Genomic DNA, 14,485 nt, shown 5'->3' with positions numbered 1-14,485 from the left:
ATATAAACAACACATACTTCAATTGAGGTATTTTAAAGAAAAAAAATTGTGACACATGGCTAGAAATTTGAACCCCAGATCATTGGAAAAAGACTGTAATGTATATTATATGAAATTCCCATATAATCAGTAAAAATAATATGTTGTTCACTTTTACAATGACTTTTAACATGGAGAAAAGATTCCACAAATGGAGAGCAGATTTTGTCTTTGTAAGGCATGCATTGCAGGAACTCATTATGCAGCAGAGAATCCTAGCCATAAATTAGTAGTTACCCAGCCAGCCTCAGACACCATGAGCTCAGCTGGCACCTCTGAACAAGCAGTTCTGATGCTAAACTATTCTGGAGGGTTTTTCTGGAGGACCACAGCAAGAAACACAGCTGCTCTTGTGTCCTATTCATATAACATGGACCCATTACTTTGTCCTGAAGACCCAGTTTTAACTGTTTACCTCAGGACCAAGAGGGTTCCTCATTGACCACTGAGGATAACACAGCTGCCCATCCAGCTTAGTCAGCCAAGGCAACAGTAGTGTGGAACAGAACCAGCTGTCAAATAGTTTATTGCCCCTCGCTTCTCCTTTTACACTCACTGTTCTTTCTCTGTTTCACCCAAACTAGTCCCAGGAATTACCCACTTTCCTTCTCTTTTCCCTGCAATTACAGACTCAATACCCCAGGGAACCCTAGACTCTGCTAGCCTATTATATCAATAAGAATATGAAGGTACATTTAGTGAGAATGGGAGTAATTTCTCAGTAAAAAGTCATGCAACAGTTGAAAACCAGTGAGAATTTCAAGAGTCAGTAATTAAAAAGGGCCAAGTGAAGAGCATGCTTGAGAGAAAGACTGAGTAGCCCTACATGCCTCAGTCTGGGTAGCTGAAGGCACACAAAACAGAGATGACAGTTCCTGTGTCCAAGACACTTAGTTCAGGAAAACTGTCACATATTTCTTTCCAGTGGTCATTATAAAGTCATATGAGTTTCACATTATTGCAGATTTCATTATTATTTGTTAAATGCACAGATATGTTCTCAGTCAGTGAATTATTTACTGTGAAAATGCTCTCTGAACAAGCAACTCTTTGAACAAAATGCATTAAATAGGGACCTTGCTTATATTTTAGAGAGACCATCCAGGATGTCATGTCAGCAAGCATTCATCTTGTTGTTTTCCTTCAGCAGAACTGAGAGCTTTTCTTTCTGAATCATAACTGGTAGGCAGAGAGAGGGAGACTGAGAGAGAATTAGCTAGACTGACAGATTCAGAAATAGAGAGACCAAGACAGAGAAAACTAAGATATAAAGCGTCAGAGACCAAGAGACAGATACTCCCTTCTGTCTGGTCATTTTCATTGGCATATCAATCTCAAAGCTCACCATCCTATAATATAACTCCAAAAGGAATTACATTACCTAACAAGGCCATACAATCTAACTTTTCACAGACATTTCCTCACTGGGGACTAATCTTATAAATAGAAAAGCTTAAAGGGGAAATTGCAATTCAGACTACCAGAAAGTGGAAAAAGATTGTGGGATCTTCTAGGCTAAAAGAACATAGTTATCCTGAAGGTTTCTCATTCAGTACAATGACTAAAGGCCTACCAATTTCCAAAGACTAAATAAAGGGACCAGCGATAGAGGGGCAGAGCCAAGATGGCGACTAGCACACACAGTTTCTGAGCAGTGGGATACCTGAACTTCTGAGTTGGTGAATGGAAGGACCCCTAACCCAGGAAAACCACGGTGAGGCTTTCTGAACAACAGGGAACATCGCAGGAGTTGAAAACTTTGGTCTCCATTCACCCGGGGACTTGTTTGGGGAAGGAGAGAAATGATCAGAACTCCCTTCCCCCAGACCTCCTTCCTCCTCTGCACAACAGCACAGCGGACTCATCTTTCTCAGCGCAGACCTAACTGCCTGGGGTATACAGCTGCTGAGACGGAGTCCCAAGCACTTTAGTGGCAGACAAAAGCCAGCAGTACCTGTCCCGGAGTCCCAGATTCACGCAGCTGCTGCACCATCCTCCCAGGGCACGAATCTGCTAGACGCCATACTAGCTCCGCAGGATCGCCATCACTGACGGTATGGTCCACCCAATCCCACAGTTACAGAGAATACACTATATACTCATCAAAACCAGGCAGAAACGCCATAGAGCCTAGACACACCAGGCGCTGGGCCTCCCAAGCTTGGAGAGCACAGTGAAGAGACCCCAGGAATTCTCAGAAAGCATTGGGACTAGCGACCCAGACTCCAGTTACAGCGGAACTTGGTGGTGGAGCAGCATTGAACTGGCGGGGCACCACAGCGCTCCAGTTTAAGACTAACCAGGGCCAAACCAGAGAACAGAGAGCCTGGTTACCCCATCCCTGCTGAAGTGACCACCCTGAAATCTCCAGCTGCAGCAAGACCTCAGAACCTGGCAGTGACAGCAGCACAGAACTGGCGGAGCACATCAAAGAAGCAGGGCCAAACCAGAGAGCAGAGAGCCCCAGATACCACGATCTCTGCCAAGTGACCTGCCTGTAAGTGAGTGCACCCTTGAGAATCTGCAGTTTCCCAGATCCTGGGTCCTCCTAAATCAGAAGCCAGGCATCGAACCCCCCTCCCACCCACACACCCACTTTGGGAAACAGAGGGGCACTAGGGACATTGAAGTTCCTGCCCTGTGGGCCTATTCGAGGAGTTAAGAAAGTTAATGCCAAAAATTGCACTGCAATCTTCATTAGCGCCTGCGATATATACAGTTCAGAGCCCCTCCCACACACTCAAGGGTTCAACATTAGCCATCACTCTTTTCCTCTAGACAGACAACCACACACACTTACACACACAGAAACACACACATGCGCACACACGCTTGCATTTGCCCGTTTGCGCCTGCATACTTTCCTCCCACAGGTACAGCTGGTCCTCAGCACAGGCTGAGAGTGCTCAGCTTCCTGAAGAACTCTCCAGACACCAGAGAGAGACAGCACCAGTCTGATCTGCAGAATCCAAAAACAAACAGGGCAGGTTTCACATAAGCCAATGGCCAGGGGTAGGCGAAAAAACACTTCCAACATAAATCAGGACATCATGACTTCACCAGCAAACCCCAAAATCGATGGATACTCCAATTCAGCAGAAGCACAGGAAAATGATTTTAAAGCCATGCTTGCCCAATTATTTGAGGCTCATAAGGAGGAAATGAACAATTCTTTCAAAGAGATGGCCAGTCAATTGGAGGCAAAGAAAGAAGAAATAGACAATATCCTTAAAGAAACACAGGCAAACATAGCCAAACAAATAGATACACAAGTAGAGGAAAAATTAGTGGCATATAAGAAGGAAATGAAAAAAGAAATAGAGGCCATTGTAGAGAGACAGGAATCCAAATTCAAACACATGAAAGAAATGGTCCAAGGCATGAAAACAGAATTAGAATCAATAAAGAAAACACAAAATGAGAAAACCCTTGAGCTGGAGAACTTGGAGAAAAGATCAGGAACCAGAAAAGTAAGCATCACCAACAGAATACAAGAGATGGAAGAGAGAATCTCTGGAGCTGAAGATACACTTGCAGAAATGGATACTTCTCTCAAAGAAAAAGTAAAATCAGAAAAGTTCCAATCACAAAATATCCAAGAAATCAAGGATGCTATGAAAAGACAAAATCTAAGAATAATAGGAATTCATGAAAAAGAAGACTCCAGACTCCAAGGTCCAGAAAATATTTTCAAGAAAATCATAGAAGAAAATTTTCCCAACTTAAAGAAAGAGATGTCCATAAATATACAAGAGGCCTACAGAACTCCAAATAGACTAGACCAGAAAAGAAACACATCATGTCATATCATAGTCAAAACACTGAACCTACATAACAAAGAAAAGATATTAAAAGCAGCAAGGGAAAAAGGCCAAGTAACATATGAAGGTAGACCTATCAGAATCACACCAGACTTCTCATCAGAAACTATGAAAGCCAGAAGGGCCTGGGCAAGTATCATGGAGACTCTAAGAGATCACAAATGTCAACCCAGACTACTATACCCTGCAAAGCTTTCAATCAACATAGATGGAGAAAACAAAATATTCCATGACAAAACTAAATTTACACAATATCTACACAGCAAAACATCCCTACAGAAGATACTAGAAGGAAAACTCCAATCCAATGAAAGCAAATTCACCCAAGAAAACAGGGCATACAGATAATATCCCAACAAAAATGAAAAGAAAACAAGCAATGAAACAGGGTTAGATCACCGACTCCATTACAAAAGGAACTAACATGCATTGGTCACTATTATCTATCAATATCAATGGACTCAACTCACCAATAAAAAGACACAGGCTAACAGAAATTTTAAGGAAACAGGATCCAACATTCTGTTGCATCCAAGAAACACACCTATGCAACAAAGATAAACACTACGTCAGAGTAAAGGGCTGGAAAACTGTTTTTCAAGCAAATGGTTCCAGAAAACAAGCTGGAGTAGCCATCCTAATATCTAATAAAATAGACGTTCAACCCAAGTTAATCAAAAAAGATAAGGAGGACCACTATATTCTCATCAAAGGAAAAATCCACCAAGAGGACATCACAATCTTGAATATCTATGCCCCAAATACAAGAGCACCGACATTCGTAAATGAAACATTATTAAAGCTTAAATCATACATTGATCCTAATACCTTAATAGTGGGAAACTTCAACACTCCACTCTCACCAAGGGACAGATCAACTAGACAGACACCAAATAGGGAAATAAAAGCACTCACAGAATCCCTAAATCAAATGGACCTAATAGACGTCTACAGATCGTTTCACCCAACCTCAAAAGAGTACACCTTCTTTTCATCACTGCATGGAACCTTTTCCAAAATAGACCATATACTGGGTCACAAAGCAAGCCTCAACAGATACAAAAGGATTGAAATAATCCCTTGAATACTATCTGACCACCATGGACTAAAGCTAGACATCAACAACAACAGAAACAACAAAAAGCTGACACGCACATGGAAACTGAACAACTTACTACTCAATGACAGCTGCGTTAAGGAAGAAATAAAGAAATTAAAGACTTCCTAGAATTCAATGAAAAGGAAGGCACAACATACCCAAATTTATGGGACACATTGAAAGCAGTGCTCAGAGGAAAATTTATAGCACTAAGTGCCTGCAAGAAGAAATTCGTAACATCACATACAAACAACTTAATGGCCCAACTGAAAACCCTAGAAAAAAAGAGAAGCAGATACACCCAAGAGGAGCAGACGGCTGGAAATAATCAAACTAAGGGCTGAAATCAATCAACTAGAAACAAATAAAACTATCCAAAGAATCAATGAAACAAAAAGCTGGTTCTTTGAGAAAATCAACAAGATAGACAAACACTTAGCCAAGCTAACTAAAAAGCAGAGAGAAACTATCCAGATCAGCAAAATCAGAGGAAAATGGGGACATAACCACAGACACTGAGGAAATCCAAACAATTATTAGGTCATACTACAAAAGCCTATAATGCCACAAAATTTGAAAATCTAAATGAAATGGATAAATTTCTTGAAAGATTCCATGTACCAAAAATAAGCCAAGATCAGGTAGAAAGACTGAATAGCACTATATCTCCCAAGGAAATTGAAGAAGTCATTAACAGTCTCCCCTCCAAAAAAAGCCCTGGACCAGATGGCTTCAGCGCAGAATTCTACAAGACCTTCAAAGAAGTGCTAACTCCAATTCTCCTCAAGCTATTCCACAAAATAGAAACAGAAGGAACACTACCAAACTCATTCTATGAAGCCACAGTCACCTTAATACCTAAACCACACAAAGACCCAACAAAAAAAGAGAACTTCAGGCCTATGTCTCTTATGAACATTGACGCAAAAATACTCAATAAAATACTTGCAAACCGAATCCAAGAACATATCAAACATATCATCCACCATGACTAAGTAGGCTTCATCCTAGGCATGCAAGGGTGGTTCACCATATGGAAATCCATCAATGTAATCCACTACATAAACAAACTGAAGGAGAAAAACCACATGATCATCTCTTTAGATGCCAAAAAAGCATTTGACGAAGTCCAATACCCATTCATGTTTAAAGTCTTGGAGAGATCAGGGATACAAGGCACATACCTAAAGATAGTAAAGGCAATATACAGCAAGCCTATAGCTAACATCAAACTCAATGGAGAGAAACTTAAATCACTCCAACTGAAATCAGAGACAAGACAAGGCTGTCCATTGTCCCCATATCTCCTCAACATAGTACTTGAAGTCCTAGCCAGAGCAATAAGACAACTAAAGGAGATCAAGGGGATACAAATCGGAAAGGAAGAGGTCGAAGTGTCACTATTTGCAGATGATATGATAGTATACATGAGCGACCCCAAAAATTCAACCAGAGAACTCCTTCAGCTGATAAACACCTTCAGCAAAGTGGCAGGATACAAAATCAACTCAAAAAAAATCAGAAGCCCTCCTATATACCAAAGACAAAAAGGCTGAGAAAGAAATTAGGGAAACAACACCCTTCAAAATAGCCACTAATAACATAAAGTACCTTGGTGTGACTCTAACCAAGCAAGTGAAAGACCTGTTTGAGAAAAACTTCAAGTCTCTGAAGAAAGAAATCGAAGAAGATATCAGAAGATGGAAAGATCTCCCGTGCTCAATGATTGGTAGGATTAACATTGTGAAAATGGCCATCCTGCCAAAAGCAATCTACAGAATCAATGCAATTCCCATCAAAATACCAACTCAATTCTTTACAGACCTTGAAAAAAAGATTCTCAGCTTCATATGGAGAAACAAAAAACCCAGAATCTCCAAAACGATCCTGTACAACAACAGATCATCTGGAGGTATCTCCATCCCTGATCTCAAGCTGTACTACAGGGCAACAGTAATAAAAACTGCATGGTATTGGAAAAGAAACAGAAAGGAGGATCAAATGGAACTGCATAGAAGACCCAGAAATAAATCCACACACCTATGAATACTCAATATTTGACAAAGAAGCCAAATCCATTCAATGGAAAAAAGACAGCATCTTCAACAAATGGTGCTGGACCAACTGGATGTCTACATGCAGAAAAATGAAAATAGATCCATATTTATCACCCTGCACAAAACTAAAGTCAAAGTGATCAAGGACCTCAACATAAAACCAGATACCCTAAATCAATTGGAAAAAAAAGTGGGGAACAGCCTAGAATTCCTTGGCACAGGAGACAACTTCCTGAACAGAACACCAACAGCACAGGCTCTAAGAGCAACAATCAATAAATGGGACCTCATGAAACTGAAAAGTTTCTGTAAAGCAAAGGATACCATCATCAAAACAAAACGACTGCCTACAGATTGGGAAAGAATCTTCACTAACCCTTTATCTGACAGAGGACTAATATCCAGTATATACAAAGAACTAAAGAAGCTGAAAAGCAGCAAACCAAGTAATCCAATTAAAAAATGGGGAACAGAGCTAAACAGAGAATTCTCGACAGAGGAATATCGAATGGCAGAAAAACACTTAAAGAAATGCTCATCCTCATTAGCCATCAGGGAAATGCAAATCAAAATGACCCTGAGATATCACCTTACACCCATCTGAATGGCCAAGATGAAAAACTCAAATGATAACACATGCTGGAGAGGTTGTGGAGAAAGGGGATTGCTGCAGCCATGAATCATCTGAAGGAATGGGCGGGCATGGGAGCGTTAGCAGGCCTTCTGGTGTTGGTCTCCTTGGTTTGCCTGTGGTATATATGCAAGATTAGAGTCTCACAACAGTGTGATGCAGCCATGATCATTCAGGCCTTTACAGCCATTGAAGCAGGACATTCTCCCCAAGCATGGTTAGCTACCATAAAAAGCTAAAATGATACGCTCAGGATGCGAGGCTAAGCACTGCACTCAGGGTCAGCCGCTTTGGACCCAGAGAAGAGCATGTCTGATTGCATGCAGGTTGATGCCCCAGGTCCCGCCTCTGAGAAAAAGGTATCGGACGGGTCTGATGCTCTTTGGGTGGATGACACCTAAATGAACATCAGTACAAAGTCCCAATTTATTTCTAATATCAGAGATCAGACCTCTACTCTTGCCTGATGCGCTTAAAACAAAAAGGGGGAACTGTAGAGAGCTGCGGAATGCTATGCCTTAAAGATGGAGCTGGTTTCCGCCTTCCACCTTCCCGATGGTGAGTGCTCTCTGTCATGAACAATTCCACATTTGGCTAAGGCTGAGGATCTGGCTTGCTTCCATGTATGTGGACCTATCTGCATTGCCCCCGTGGCACGCCTGGGTTGGCTACCCAGAGGCTATTTAAGCTGTGGGCTGGCTTTCCCCGGGGTCCGAGGATTGTTCAATGTTCCTGAATAAACTGCATTGAAAAAAAAAAAAAAGAAAAGAAAGGGGAACCCTCCTCCACTGCTGGTGGGAATGTAAACTGGTACAACCACTCTGGAAAGCTATTTGGCGCTTTCTAAGACAACTAGGAATAGTGCTTCCTCAAGACCCAGCTATACCACTTCTAGGTATATACCCAAAGTTCGTTCATGTACACAAAAGGGATACTTGCTCAACCATGTTTATAGCAGCTCTATTTGTAATAGCCAGAACTTGGAAACAACCCAGATGTCCATTAACGGAGGAATGGGTACAGAAATTGTGGTATTTTTCTACAATGGAATACTACTCAGCAATCAAAAAGGAGGAAATCATGAAATTTGCAGGTAAATGGTGGGATCTAGAAAAGATCATTCTGAGTGAAATATCCCAGAAGGAGAAAGACAAACATGGGATATACTCACTTATATAGACCTATAAGATATGATAAACATAATGAAATCTATACACCTAAAAAAGATAATCAATAGAGCGGACATGGGATAAGATGATCAATCCTCATTTAGAAAGACAGATGGATATGCACTGAACGTATGACAGGAGTCTACTGAGAGCATCTGAAAGACTCTAACTAGCAGTGTTTTCAAAGCAAAGACTCATGACCAAACCTTTGGCAGAGTACAGGGAATCATAAGAAAGAAGGGGTGTTAGTCTGATGTGGAAAGGATAGGAGCTCCACAAGGACTAAATATATCTGGGCACAGGGTCTTTTCTGAGACTGACATTCAACCAAGGACCATGTATGGATATAACCTAGAACCTCCACTCAGATGTAGCCTGTGGTAGCTCAGTAACCAATTGGTTTCCCAAAGTGAGGGGAACAAGGACTATTTCTGACAGGAACTCAATGACTGGCTCTTTCGTCTCCCCACCCCTGAAGGGAGGAGCTGTCCTGTTAGGCCACAGAGGAGGGCTTTGCAGACAGTCCTGAAGATACCTGATAAAATAGGATCAGATGAATGGGGAGGAGGTCCCCCCTATCAGTGTACTTGGAAAGGGGCATGATGGAGATGAGGGAGGGAGGGAGGGACTGGGAGGGAATGAGGGATCGGGACACGGCTCGGATACAGAGTTAATAAAATGTAACTGATAATAATAATAATAATAATAATAAAGACAAAAAATAAAAATAATAATAAAGGAACCAGCAATCTCCTTTTGGAAAAATGTGGAATATTTCCATAACAAAGTATTATTCAGCTAGAAAATGACATTTTGGTATTTTCAGGCAAATGGATGTAATCAGGAAAAATCATCCTGGTTGAAGAAACTAAAATGCAGAAAGACAAATATAGTATGTATTCACTTACTAGAGAGTCTCTTAAAATCTGGGATAAAGTACCAATAGGCCATCCATTGTGACGAAAACAGTTTTTGACTATGGGATTGGGTGGCAGTTAATTGAGCTTTGGGGCCAGGGCATCATATGAAAATTTTCAATTTACCCAAGCTGTTGTTATTAAAATATGTTGCTGTTGTCCTTAATTAAGATATTAGTGCCATGTTCTTGCATCCACAGAGATGCTTCATTTTGTATCAGTTGGAATTGTATCCAGAGAACCACAGTCTAACATTATGAAGATAGAGACCTTAAAAAAAAAAAACAGCTCTAAAAAGGATTTCCCTATGGAATTCTCCCTCCCAAAAGAGCCATGGGAAGCCTGAAGGAGAGGAGGCAGGAAGAGTGTCATAATTAGAGGGAATTGAGGACACTAGGTATACAATGACCTGAGAATTTGACCCCAGAGGAAGATGATGCAGCCCGCCTTGATGAGACCTGATAAGCTATGGTTAGATAGAAGGGAAGGAGGACCGCACCTATCAGGAAACTGGAGAAAAAGAATAGGGGTAGAAGAAGGAGGCTGGGTGAGACTGGAAGGAGAAGAAGGAAGGGGTAGCAGAGGGGATACAAAGTGAACAAAATACAATAAGGAAAAACATAAGACAAACTTTGATCAATGTGATGAATTGTAGAGCTCTTCAGGACTGATGGCTACCACTTCTTCTGAGTGGTATCATCATGCAGCAAAGATGAACTTAGTTTTGTTTAAGGAACTTTGCATTGAGAATCTGATCATGTTTCAATGAGTATATGAACAATACATACTTCAATTGATATGTTTTAATACAAAAAAATTAATGTGACACATGGATAGAAATTTCGACCTGGAAGCAATGGAAAAGGAGTGTATGAATTTCCAACAAAATCATTAAAAGTAATATGATGACAATATTTATTATGTCTCTATCATGGAGAAAAGATTCTACTAAAGGAATGCAGAGTTTGAATTTGTAAGGCATGCTTTCCAGGAACTCAATATGTAGCAGAGAATCCTATCCATGAACTAGGGTTGAGCCAGCTACTTCAAATCGCATGAGCTCAGCTGGCACCACTGAACCAGAAGTCATGGCCCTAACACTACTGTTAGATGCTTTGTCTGGAGGAACACTGCTATAAATACAGCTGCTCTCGTGTCCTAAGCTTATAAGATGGAACAATTACTCTGTCCTAAAGGCCCAGTTTTAACTGTAAATAACAGCACCAGGAGGGTTCCATACTGAACACTAAGTAGTATAAATCTGAAAATCCAGCCCAATTGTCCAAGTTAACCATGCTCATAATGGGTTGGTAAAACTAGGGTAGAACAGCACCAGTTGTCAAATAGTTTATTGCCTCTCAGTTTTCCCTTTACATACACAGATCATTTTCTGTTTCAGCCAGACAAGTCCCAGGAACTGTCTGCTTTCCTTCCTTTTTAACTACTCTTAAAGACTCAATAACACAGGGAACCCTAGTTCCTGCCAGCCTATTATATCAATAAGAATGTGAAGGTTCATTTAGTGAGTACATCAGTAACTGCTCAGTTCAAAGTCACAAACTAGGAAATCTTAAATCAGAGACCACAGTAGGAGACCACCTTGTGATTTGGTATATTCTCCTAAATCCCACATCACATTAAAGCTTCCCTGCTTAGGAAAATGTCCAGTTTAATAAACATTAAAGTTTCATTTCTTAGCTTACATTGCCACAGAGGCAAACAGTAGTAAAGATGTGGGATCTGGATAAAGGGATGAGATAAAAGCTTGCTGGGATTCAAAAGATAAAGTAACCTGTGCACAGAAAAAGAGATACTGGGCACTGAAGAAAGTTTGTTTGCTCATCTCCATGGAAACCTCAAGATTCTCTCAGGTACTGATTGGCTGAGAAGTAGAATGATGCCATGCAAAAGGTGAAAGCCAGTAAGAGATTCAGGAGCCAGTTATTAAAAGCATCAAGTGGACATCCTGCTTTAGAGAAAGGCTGAAAGCATACAACCTGGAGATGACAGTTCTTGTTTCCAAGACTCTTAGTTCAGGAAAAGTGTCACATATTTCTTTCAAGTGGTCTTTAATAAAGTCACCAGTGCTCAACATGTGAGTTCCACATTATGACAGATTCCATTATTATTTGATACATGCACAGATATCTCCTCAGCCAGTGAATTACTTACTGCAAAAATGCTCCCTAAGAAAGGATAATCTTTGAAGGAAAAGTGTTTAATTGGCTGCTTGCTTATATTTTTACAGAGACCATCCAGGTTGTCACATTGACAAGCAGTCATCTTGTAGTCCTTCAGCAGAATGAGAGCTTTTCATATCGAACCACAGCAGCAGGCAGAGAGAGGGTGATAGAAAGAACGAGAGAGAAATACCCAGAGAAACATATTCAGAAATATTAAGACTGAGACTGGCAGAAACAAAGATACAAATTGACAGAGACAGAAATAGAGTCCATTTTGTCTAGCTACTTTTATTGGCACATCAACCTTCAAGTACACCCTCCTATAAATAACACCCAAAGGAATTATGCATTTTAATACTTTTCATTTTAAATTTTATTAATTACATCTTATTCACTTTGTATTCCTCCATAAACTTCTCCATCCTCTCCTCCCAATCTCACCCTTGTCTACCTATGGTCCTCCCCAAGTCCACTGATAGGGGAGGTCTTCCTCTTCTTTTTTCTGATCCTAGTCTATCAGATCTCAACAGGACTGTCTGCATTGTCGTTCTCTGTGGCCTGTTAAGGCTGCTGACCATTCAGGGGGTGGTTTTTAAAGAGTAGGCAAACCAGTTCATGTCAGAGGCAGTCCTTGTTCCTGTTAATATGGAACCTACCTGAACAATGAAGTGCCATGGTCTACTTCTGTGCAGGGATTCTGACTATCTCCATGCATGATATTTCCTTGGAGTATAGTCTCAAGAAAGACTCTTGTGTGCAGAATTTTTGTTTTGTTGCTCTCCATGTGGAGCTCCTGTCCTCTCTATATCTTAGTATTTCCCATTTCTTTCATTAGATTCCATACACTCCACCCAACAGTTGGCCATAAGTCTCAGCATCTTCTTTGATCGTCTGCAGAGCAGAGCCATTCAGAGGCTCTCTGGGGCAGGTTCCTACTTTGTTCCCTGATTTCTTCTTTTGATGTCCATTCTTTTTTGCCTTTCAGGATGATTATTGGGCATTTAAGCCAGAGTCCTGCCTCTTGATTATTTTATTTAGGTGTAGAGATTTTTGTAGGTTTATCCTATATTGTGTGTCTATATTTATGAGTATATTCTGTGTGTGTCGTTCTGCTTCTGGGATAGTTCACCCAGGAAGATCTTTTCCAGTTCCCACCATTTATCTTCAAATTTCATGATTTCCTTATTTTTCATGGCTGAGTACTAGTTCATTGTGTAGATGTACCACAATTTCTGTATACATTCTTCAGTTGAGGGGAATCTCTGTTGTTTCTAGGTTCTGCTAGTTACAAATAAAGTTTCTTCAAACATGGTTGGGTGAATGTCCATATTGTGTACTTGAGCCTCTTTTGAATATATGCTGGATCTTGAGGAAGTGCTATTCCTAATTATCTGAGAAAGCGTCAGTTGATTTCCAGAGTGGTTGTACAAAATTATATTCCCAGTAGAAGTGTAGGAGGATTCCCTTTGTTCCAAAACCTCTCTAGCATGTGTTGTCACTTGAGTTTTTGATCTTAGCCATTGAGATAGTGTAAGGTGAAATTCAGGGTAGTTTTGATTTGAATTTCCCTGATGACTAATTACATTAAACATTTCTTTAAGTGTTTCTCTGCCAGTTGATATTCCTCTCTTGAGAATACTATGTTTAGTCTGCTCCTCATTTGTTAAATTTGCTTACTTGATTTGTTGCTTTTCAACTTCTTTAATTCTTTACATATACTGGATATTAGACCTCTGTAACATAGAGGCTTGATGAAGATTTTTTTCAAAATCTGTAGGCATTCATTTTGTGTTGATGATGGTGTCCTTTGCTTTACAGAAGCTTTTCAGTGTCATGAGGTCCAATTTATTAATTTATGCTCTTAGAACCTGTGCTGCTGATGTTCTGTTCAGGATGTTTTCTCCTGTACCAATGAGTTCAGGGTTTCTCTCCACTTTCTCTTCTAACCCAATTAATGTGACTGGATTTATGTTGAGATCTTTGATCCACTTGGACTTTAGTTTTGTGCAGGATGATATGTATGGAACTATTTGTATTTTTCTACATGCAGACATCCAGTTAAACCAGCACCATTTGTTGAAGATGCTATCTTTTTCCATTATATGGTTTTGGCATCTTTGTCAAAACTTAAGTGTCCATAAGTGTTTAAGTTTATTTCTGGGTCTTCTTTTCAGGTCCATTGATTCACCTTTCTGTTTCTATGCCAGAAACATCAGTTTTTATTATTGTTTCTCTACTGCTTGAGATCATGGATGGAGATTCCTCCAGAAGATCTTTTATTGTAGACTATTGTTTTATCTATTCTGGGTTTCTTGTTTTTCAACATGAATTTGAAAATTTTTCTTTCAAGGTCTGTAAAGAATTGTGTTGGTAATTTGATGGGAATTGCATTGAATCTGTAGATTGCTTTTGGTAAGATGGCTATTTATTTTTACTATGTTAATTCTGCCAAGCCATGAGAATGGGAGATCTTTCCATTCTCTGATATCTTCTTCTAATTATTTCTTCAAATTATTGAAATTTTTTCCATACAAGTCCTTGACATGCTTCATTAGAGTCACACCAAGAT

This window comes from Meriones unguiculatus, assembly GCF_030254825.1.
Source record: "Meriones unguiculatus strain TT.TT164.6M chromosome Y unlocalized genomic scaffold, Bangor_MerUng_6.1 ChrY_unordered_Scaffold_23, whole genome shotgun sequence".
In the NCBI taxonomy this organism is placed as follows: domain Eukaryota; kingdom Metazoa; phylum Chordata; class Mammalia; order Rodentia; family Muridae; genus Meriones; species Meriones unguiculatus.
This window is presented reverse-complemented; position numbering follows the sequence as displayed.